The following is a 10,194-nucleotide window of genomic DNA, read 5'->3' on the forward strand; positions in this document are numbered from 1 at the left end:
ACATCAATTAGAGAAAAATGGGAATAAACTTCTTGGACTGTACGATAAAATTTAATCTTCCCAGGGATATCAAGGAGAAAAGTTCATCTTCACCCTCAAGAAAAGTTAAAGACTTTTGTAGCATAGCAGAATTTTGTGTATATAACTTTAAAATTGTGTTTTTTATTTTTATGCATCTATAATTATGAAATATAGGTAGGTAAATAAAAGTTTTACATATATATAAAATTACAAAGTTATTAAAAGTGTTTGTGTTGATTTATTTTACAATTTTGTTAAATTAATTATTTTCCCGCCAAAACTCTATTGAGCGATTGGTTTATTAATATCACATGATTACTGACCATAGACAAGTTTTGAATTCTTTGGGGTGTTGGTCACTTTTGTCCAGTGCTGTGGTACCAGCAGGTTGTGTCTATATTTAATTTACTTTAGAGGATTTTGGATTTTCAGTCATGGTATGTTTGACTTTTTGTTTGGTTTTTAACTTTGAAGTTTGAGAATTGTTTCAGGATAAGATTTCTGCATTTTCCAGTAGTTAAAACTTGCATGTTTAATTCTTTTAGAACAGCACAGCACTTAGATAAATTTACCAGATTATTTGAGAGCCTAAATTCCATAATTTTGGTAAGTCGTTTGTTAGATATTATTTGTAAATGTAAGTGTAAATAATTGTTTGATTTTATCGCTAAACTTTCATAATTAAATAGGTTCAGTGGAGATCACTTTATAAATTAAATTTATGAGTGTTAAACTATAACGATATTGAGTTAATGCGTTCCGATACGTATTTTCAGTGAGAGACTATTTTATGATTAGTGTTTTGTAATATAATATGAACACTTGATTATTGTATACATTACTGAGGTTTTGTACATTATTTAACAGGGCAAATTATCTTTATAATCGGGAATATCCTATTTCCTATGTGTGAAATGAGTTGGAAATGTTATAATATATAACCTGCTGAACTTTGAAACCTGTGTTGTCTTCTTTTAATATACAACCAAGGTTTACACTTTGAAGAAGAGTGGCTCCAGTTAGGCCACGATTTTTCTGATTTAGTAGTAGTATTTATTTGGTATCATGTCATCATACATAAAACAAATACACATAATTACACATGATCTTACAAAGATGAAAGCTGGTAATCAAGATTTTATAAATAAACAAGAGGCCCACGGGCCTTATAGGTCACCTGAGCATCATGCAACAACATTCAAATGATTGAAATTTGTTTAATGTTTTAAGCTAGATGCTAAGGCATTCACAATTTTGGAAGAGGCACTCTTGCTCAACATAACTATGTACTTAGTTAGTTTATTTAAAACCTAGGAGCAGAGAAGAAGATTTTCAAAGAAATAATGCATTTTCACTATATAATAAATAGAGCCCTGCCCTAACACCAGAACCCCTGACCCTGGGGCCATAAAATTCACAATTTTGGTAGAGGCACTCTTGCTCATCATAACTATTTACTTAGTTAGTTTATTTAAAACTTAGGAGCAGAGAAGAAGATTTTCAAAGATTTAATGCATTTTCACTATATAATCAATAGAGCCTCGCCCCAACACCAGAACCCATGACCCTGGGGCCATGAGTTTCACAATTTTGGTAGAGGCACTCTTGTTCATCATAACTATTTACTTAGTTTATTTAAAACCTAGGAGCAGAGAAGAAGATTTTCAAAGATTTAATACATTTTCACTATATAAACAATAGAGCCCTGCCCTAACACCAAAACCCCTGACCCTGGGGCAACAAAATTCACAATTTTGGTAGAGGCACTCTTGCTCATCATAATTATTTACGGAATTAGTGTATTTAATACCTAGGAGCAGAGAAGAAGATTTTCAAAGATTTAATGCATTTTCATTATATAATCAATATAGAGCCCCGCCCTAACACCAGAACCCCTGACCCTGGGGCCATAAAATTCACAATTTATGAAGAGACACTCTTGCTCATCATAACTATGTGCTTAATTAGTTTATTTAATACTCAGGAACAGAGAAGAAGATTTTCAAAGAAATAATGCATTTTCACTATATAATCAATAGAGCCCCGCCCTAACACCAGAACCCCTGACCCTGGGGCCATAAAATTCACAAATTTGGTAGAGCCACTCTTGCTCATCATAACTATGAACTTAATTTGTTTATTTAATACCCAGGAGCAGAGAAGAAGATTTTTAAAGACTTACTGCATTTTCACTATATAATCAATAGAGCCCCGCCCTAACACCAGAACCCCTGACCCTGCCATGAATTTCACAATTTTGGTAGAGGACTCAATGCTGATTACAATCATACCAACAGTTTGACTGCTTGATGTCCGGGAGTAAAGAAGAAGATTTTTAAAGATTGCACTATTTATAGTGGTTTTTGCCCCACCCCCCAGGCCCCAGGGGGGCGGGGACCACGAAATTCACAATTTTTGTTCCCCTTCACCCATAGATGCTATATGCCAAATTTGGTTGAAATTGGTTCAGTGGTTTCAGAGAAGAAGCTGAAAATGTTTAAATGTTAACGCACGACGGACGACGGACGACAGACGACGGACGACGACGGACAAAAACGGATAGCAATAGGTCACCTGAGTTTACTCAGGTGACCTAATAATTTAACATGACTAGATAGATACCAGGATAACCCATTAAAGCTCGAGAGCTTATTTCCAATGGGGTCCTATCTTAAATAACTTAAAAAAATAAATAACAATATTCCATCATCAAAGCACTGTAATACTTTTGGCACAATAATTTTAGCATGCACATCTAAATTAGGTTTAAGTATGACAACATTGACATTATCAATAAAATGTTGTAATAGTGTTAGATTTGTATAATAAAGTTAGAGAACTTGCCAGAGTATTTATTTTAACTTTTATTTAACTTATTTAAAAACTTAGATCCACTCCTTAGTTCTCCCTTACCTGTATTACCTGTACATATATGTGTATATACCCCAGGGCATTGATCAGGTATTTTGGAAGTGGACATTGTGATTTTGGGTTTTATTGGTCAGTGATTTAAAAGGTCGAATTCTATTGGTTTTCTTGGTTGGTCTGGATTTTTCCCGCTTAGTATGAGTATTCTTTGTTCTGTGGGTTGATCAGACAAGACCTTGATTTTGACATAGACTTGAGACTGAAGATTTTCCTTCTCTGGTAAGTTACTAATATTTTCTTATTTTAAATGTTTATCCTATAGAATGCAAAAGCTATCCATTTGCACTTAATTACTAAAGTGAATAAATGATTTTGAGAGAAAGTTATTTTATTATGCATATTTATTATTGGTTACAAGATCAATATGAAGTATTTACTAGAAGTAATTTGATATTACTCAGATTATGTGTTTTTATGATGATCAAAGATATTTTTGATTATATTGTTCAAAGTGAGCAATTAGTATATTTTTAAGAGATAATATTTTTAAATATTATTGTATTAAATTACAGATCACCATTCATATATAGACATATACATTTTGTCAGTCAGACAATTTATTGGGAAAGCCTGTTCCCACAGAATGGTGAGATTGATATGTTTTTACCTTTGATACTTTTTATTATTATTTTGGGAGAAATATGTCAAGATTTATATATTTAAGAGTTATCTCCCTTTGATGATAATGTGTAAATTATAGAGGATGATAATCTAGGTATTATCTTCATGTAAAGTAATGAATGAACATGATGTGTGTGATATTTACATTATATTTATTGCTGTTTTATGATATTTACAGGGCTATCTATGTATACCTATATGATCACTCCACTGTGAATAAATATTCAAAGAACCTGACAGGAATTTGTGTGTCATTGCCATACCCCCTGTTACATTTGGCGCCCACGTTGGGACACAGTGGCCTTGATTGACCGAGTATACATCAGGAGCAGACTGGAGACAAGTGTATGGTGTGTGTGCATTGCCTTTACCGATCCATGGAGATCATCAGACCGTGACCCATGAACTTACCAATGGTGATTGCATTAATACACCTAAGTTACAAACTTTGATCCGCGCCTAACAGGTGACATTCCGTAGGATCATCTGTGACACCGGTGTAGTGCATTTGACAGTGTGAGACTGCATGAAATAACTTTATCTGTGATATTTATCTTTACCAGCTGGTGAGTTACATGCATGTTTTAAAACTGTAGATATTAGAATTTGGTGCACCAGTAGAGTTAAATTTTGTTTATATATATTTTTTTTCTATGTAAAGTTTCAGTTATATTTATTATCAATCAGTGGTGTAAATATTTTTGAAAGGCCTCTAATTAGCTATAGCTAGCAATATTTTTATAGACCAGTTCTGATTATTGTCTGTCTGAGTCCGTCATAACTGGGTTTATTATTTTTTACTGTGCACATATTGGTATTATTAGAACTTTAAAATGTAAGAAGAACAGCAGTGAGAGTGACTCAGTGAGAGCCTGGTAAGTTGTGTAATTAACAGTGCACATATTTCCCTCATTCCATTCCCAGTATTAGTTAGTATTTAACTGCTATCTCTTTCAACTGACATTTTACAGACGAGACAGTAAGACTGCAATAGTTGAATTTACAAGTTTATATTGGTTGTGTTCAAGTTGGTTGATTTGAGTTTGTCGTGATATTTTGTGAGGTCATAGTTGCTTCAGTGTTTATCAGTGGTTTTTGAATTGTCTGGTAGTTAATTCCAAACCCCCTATATTACCCCAAATCCCATTTGTACTTATTATTTACATTTAGAGTAGAGTTAGTATTATTTCATACGTATCAATTTAGATCGGGTTCGGTTTCATCTCCGTATTTCAATCGAGTTCGGTTTTGTTTTGCGAATTCCGATCGAGCTCGAAATCCGTTCATTCATAAACCGGAAGTTTACAAAACGTGATTCGGTTTTTCTGAATTTTTTTGTTTTCAGCACTTTAGATTTGTTTTAAAACTTCAACAACAATCTTTGCATTTAGAATTTGTGTTTCTGTGTTATAATCTTACAGAGTCCAAGTTCCCAGGTAAATATTTCTGCTTAAAACCTCGTATTTATCTTATCATCGAAGTAAAATCAGCTGATTTGGATCGACAAGTAAGTTCATATTGACAAAGTTACCTGTTTGTTTTCAGTATTGATATTATTTGCTGATAATTTAGGTCTGTTTTTGAATCGTTTTACGTTTACCAAACTTACTCTTTGTAGTACAAAAGATTGAAAGTCTTCTTTATTGCAGGTTGTAAATAGTATATTGTTTTTCAGCAGTAAGATAAAATATTTTGAGTGCATTTATTGACCGGAAGTGCAGCACTTAGCGGAAGTGCATCCTACTTTCATTTTCTATTTATATCCTGACTTTGTTTATATATTTCCAAAGATTATTAGTTCATTCTGAACTACCCTCCTGGAATTATTTCAATTTTATTTCAGCATGAGATAAATTAAACATACAAACAATTGCTTACTTTTGAATATTGGATATTGCTTTGTAGTATTGTAAATATTTTGTAATATTATTTGTTTCTACCAAACAATTGTTCAACAATGAATCCTGAGGAAGCAGCGATGACACAGCATGAAGTGAAGAAGAATCCTGAGGAAGCAGCGATGACGCAGCAGGAAGTGAAGAACATGCTCATAGCCTGGAAAGCCATGAAGTTGAAGCCCAAGGCTGATAGCCCGCAGGACTTCATAGACTGGATGACGGCTACATTCATAAAGGAAGAACCTAAAGAGACAACTGCATCTCCAAGCAAAACAACTTCGAGTAACACAGCTCAACCGCCACCATCTTCTGGGAAACTGACGCCTTATACTCCGTTCCCACGGATATCTACCTTCTCAGGAGATAGTAAGAGTGACGTTACTTATGATGTTTGGAAATATGAAGTGGAATGCCTCATCAACGAATCATATCATCCAGATGCTATCCATCATGCTATCAGACGCTCGTTAAAGGGAGAGGCAAGTCGTGTGATAGTACATCTTGGACCAGGGGCATCTACTGCAGTTATCATCCAGAAACTAGACAGCATCTATGGTACCGTAGCTGAGAAGGAGGACATACTCTCCGAGTTCTATAGTGCTAGACAAAAGGATGATGAGGAATGTGCAAGATGGAGTTGCAGATTAGAGGACATTCTAAGCAAAGCCATACAGAAAGGACTTATTGCACAGTCACAGTCCAATGAGATGCTACGGACAATGTTCTTCAAGGGATTAAGGCCATCACTTAAAGATATTTGTGGACATCTCTTTGACAAAATTCCTGACTTTGATGAGCTCAGATCAGCAGTGAGGAAAGTTGAGATGGAGCATCAACCTCAAGTCAAAGAAAAGAAATCAGCCACCGCAAAAGCCGCAACACCTGCTGAACACTCAACTGATAGAATTGATGATCTTGAGGCAAAGATTAATCAACTGACCACTGCAATGCAAGGATTTAATGATCGTCAGTACACTTACAACAGACGACTACCACAAACATTCAGTGCACCCAGACCATCCTTTCAAAGAGGTAGACAAGGAAGAGGTTACAGAGGAGGATACAAACAGAATCCAAGGATACCTACATCTCAAGTCACACAGGATGAAATGCTGGAACCTCCGAGATTTAGACAAAAAGAACCACCTACCTGCTACAGATGTGGACAAGTTGGACACATTGCAGTAGGATGCAGAGTAATGGTGGATCACAGACGCCAAGCTTTAAACTACAACAAGTCAACCCCTGGGGACGAGGAGTTGGCTCGAGGACCAAGAGTCCCAGGACGGAAATCATAGGAAAGCCAAATGAGATTACAGTTGCCATCAACGACATTCAGTGTACAGCTCTACTAGATACCGGTGCCACCGTATCTACGATTAGCCAGTCCTTTTATGACCAGTATCTTCAAGATGTAGAGTTACATCCCATTGAAGAGGCCATTAATATAGAATGTGCTGATGGACAACTGATGCCATATAATGGCTATGTGTGTGTCAACCTATCACCATTTGGTATTCCAACATTAGAAAGACTCCAGGATTGTTTATTCCTCGTTGTTCCGAATAGCAACTACAACCTGCATGTTCCTGTGCTTATCGGAACCAACATAATACAGAGTCTGATAGACGTTACAAAGGAGGAATATGGATCCAGATTTCTTCAAGAAGCAGCTTTGACGACACCCTGGTACTTAGCCTTTCGCTGCATTACTATTAGAGAGAAAGACTTAAGTAGGAATGGGTATGTGCTAGGCTTAGTGAAAAGTGCAGAGACATCCAGAGTGATCATCCCTCCTAATAGTAATGTTACCATCAATGGATACATTGACAAGAAGATTCCTTACCACAAATGTATTGTCATGATGCATGAATCTAACAGATCCTGTATTCCAAGTGATGTCGACATTGAGGCAACTCTCCATCCTTATTTGTTCGAGGATCATCAGATAATGCCTGTAACCATCAACAATGTCACAACTAGAACCATCTCAGTTTCACCAAAGAGCATCATTTGTGAGATTCAACCAGTCGAAATACAGGATACAGGACCAACACCCAGTGAATCTTCTTCCGTGTCGCCAGAATTAGAGGATATTCTATCCAAAATCCACCTACCAGAGGATATATCAGATGAAGAACGACACGCATTCAGAGAATTAGTGGAGTCGTACCAGGATATATTTTCAACAGGTGCTACCGACATTGGTACAACAGACAAAGTGAAGCACAGAATTGAACTTGCTGACTCAACACCATTTAAGCAAAAGTACCGAAGAATTCCACCTGCTATGATCGATGAAGTCAGGTCGCACATAAAGGAGTTGCTGGCAGCAGGAATTATCAGACCTTCACACTCACCTTTCTCCTCCAATGTCGTGCTGGTTAGGAAGAGTGATGGATCTCTGCGACTCTGCATCGATTATCGGCAGTTGAACTCCAGAACTGTGAAAGACAACTATGCTTTGCCCAGAATTGAGGAGATACTAGACTCGCTATCAGGAAACACCTACTTCAGCGTTCTTGATATGAAATCAGGATACCATCAAATAGAGATTGATGAGCGGCATAAAGAACGAACAGCATTTACAGTCGGCCCTCTCGGATTTTATGAGTTTAATAAAATGAGTTTTGGCTTAGCTAACGCACCTGCAACTTACCAACGTTTACAAGAGCAGTGTTTAGGTGATTTACATCTCAAAATTTGTTTTATATATTTAGACGACTTAATTATATTTTCGAAATCTTTCAGAGAACATATCCAGAGATTACAACAAGTTTTTCAGAGAATAAGAGACTATGGGCTTAAGCTTTCTCCCAAGAAGTGTTCCCTATTCATGAAGAAAGTTAAGTATGTAGGACACATTGTGTCTGAACATGGGGTTGAGCCAGACCCTGACAAGCTGTCTAAAGTCAAAAACTGGCCAGTTCCAACCAACGCAGAGGAAGTAAGGCAATTTTTAGGCTTCGCAGGTTATTACCGCAAGTTTATCCAGGATTTCGCAAAAATTGCCAGACCATTAATCGATATTATGGCTGTAGGAAAGAAGTCGAAAGGAAAACAGAAACCAGACCCTAAATGGAAATGGGAAAAAGAACAACAAGAGGCATTTAATTCACTTAAAGACAAACTTACATCACCACCTGTCTTAGGCTACCCGGATTTCAACAAACCGTTCAAGTTACATACAGATGCTTGCCAGACAGGTCTTGGAGCAGTCTTATACCAAGAACAGAAAGGGAAAGATAGAGTCATTGCCTATGCCAGCAGGGGATTGAGTAAGTCGGAAAAGAACTATCCAACACACAAACTTGAATTTTTGGCTTTGAAGTGGGCGATTACTGAAAAATTTTCTGATTATTTACAAGGCAAGGAATTTACAGTTTACACCGACAACAACCCTTTAACCTATGTTTTAAGCACTGCTAAATTGGATTCTACCGGACATCGTTGGATTTCTGCCTTGGCCTCCTTCAACTTCAAAATTTTATACCGACCAGGAAAATCAAACACGGATGCGGATAGACTTTCCAGACTCAACAACAACATGGAAACCATCAACAGCGACTCTATCAAAGCCATATGCCAAATTGGACAGCCATATGCAGAGACCTTAGCCATAGATGATGCTATTTGCCAGATTATGCAGCCAACTTTAGAAATAGCAGATCATCTGGACATATCAACTATCCAAGACAAGGACCCTACCATATCATTCTGGAAAACCCAAGTGGAATTAGGAACCAGACCAGATAGGGATTCCTTGAACACCGAAGTTGACTTAATTTATTACAGAAATTTTTCCAAATTAAAGATCAAAGATGACATTCTACTTCGAGAAGTGAAAACAGAGAACAGCATCATTTACCAGTCAGTTATACCCATGTCCACCATACCAACTGTGTTACACCACCTACACAATAAGATGGGACATTTGGGCAGAGATAAGACCATTTCATTAGTTCGTCAAAGATTTTATTGGCCAAAGATGCAGCAAGATATTATCAACTGGATTGATGGTTGTGATAGATGTATGAAGACAAAGACAAGTGACCAGAAAGCGGAATTAGTCAACATAAGAACATCACAACCACTGGAACTTGTATGCATGGATTTCCTTACATTGGAACCAGCAAAAGGAGGAATACAAAATATTTTAGTGATAACAGACCATTTTACCCGGTTCGCAGTGGCAGTACCAACTCGAAATCAGACAGCCAAAACAACTGCAGAAGCTATCTTTAATCATTTCATTCTTCACTATGGTATTCCAGAGAAACTCCATTCAGATCAAGGGACCAACTTCTGCAGCAACATCATCAAAGAACTATGTACACTCTTAGAAATTTCCAAATCTAGAACAACCCCCTACCATCCGATGGGTAATGGACTTACAGAACGTTTTAACCGAACTTTACTTTCTATGCTCAGGACTTTGGAAAATTCACAGAAAGCTGACTGGAAAAGCCACATCAACTCCTTAGTCCATGCGTACAATTCCACAACCAACGATACAACAGGATACTCGCCATTTTATTTAATGTTTGGCAGAGAGCCTAACCTACCAATTGATGTCATCTTTGGGTTTAAGCATCCTGATGAGGAAGGTTGCAACACCAAATATGTAGACAGATTGAAGCAACGACTACAAGAGGCATACAGACTAGCCAATACCGCAGTCAAGCATTCCCAACAACGACAGAAGGAACACTACAATCTAAGAGCA

Source organism: Saccostrea cucullata, unplaced genomic scaffold (assembly GCF_032062105.1).
Source record: "Saccostrea cucullata isolate Sc308-1 unplaced genomic scaffold, CSIRO_AGI_Scuc_v1 ctg2552, whole genome shotgun sequence".
Lineage (NCBI taxonomy): Eukaryota > Metazoa > Mollusca > Bivalvia > Ostreida > Ostreidae > Saccostrea > Saccostrea cuccullata.